Source organism: Brassica oleracea, chromosome C6, assembly GCF_000695525.1.
Source record: "Brassica oleracea var. oleracea cultivar TO1000 chromosome C6, BOL, whole genome shotgun sequence".
Taxonomy (NCBI): domain Eukaryota; kingdom Viridiplantae; phylum Streptophyta; class Magnoliopsida; order Brassicales; family Brassicaceae; genus Brassica; species Brassica oleracea.
In genome coordinates this window covers 16570681-16571011 of record NC_027753.1, presented here as the reverse complement: position 1 = coordinate 16571011, position 331 = coordinate 16570681, and positions in this window count along the sequence as shown.

Sequence of the window (331 nt, the reverse complement as noted above, 5' to 3'; positions counted from 1 at the left end):
AAAACTCGGAATGTTTTATTTTTATTTGTAGAACTTTGAATTATCTAATATGTTTTCAGTTTTAATTTTAATTTTATATTTTCGAATTTAAATTTCACAAATTTTAATTTAAAAAAAAAAAATTTAAAAAAAAAATTAATTTTTTCGAAATTCCGAGGAAAAGCACCCTCGGAAATTTCCGACGACCTTTTCCTCAGAATAAGTCGTCGGAATTTTAAAAAAAAATCCGAGGGAATGTTTCTTGGAATTTTCCGAAAATTTCCGAGGGCCACGTTCCTCGGAAATTCCCGATGCAAATTCCGAGGAAGATTTCGTCGGAACTTTCGAGGAC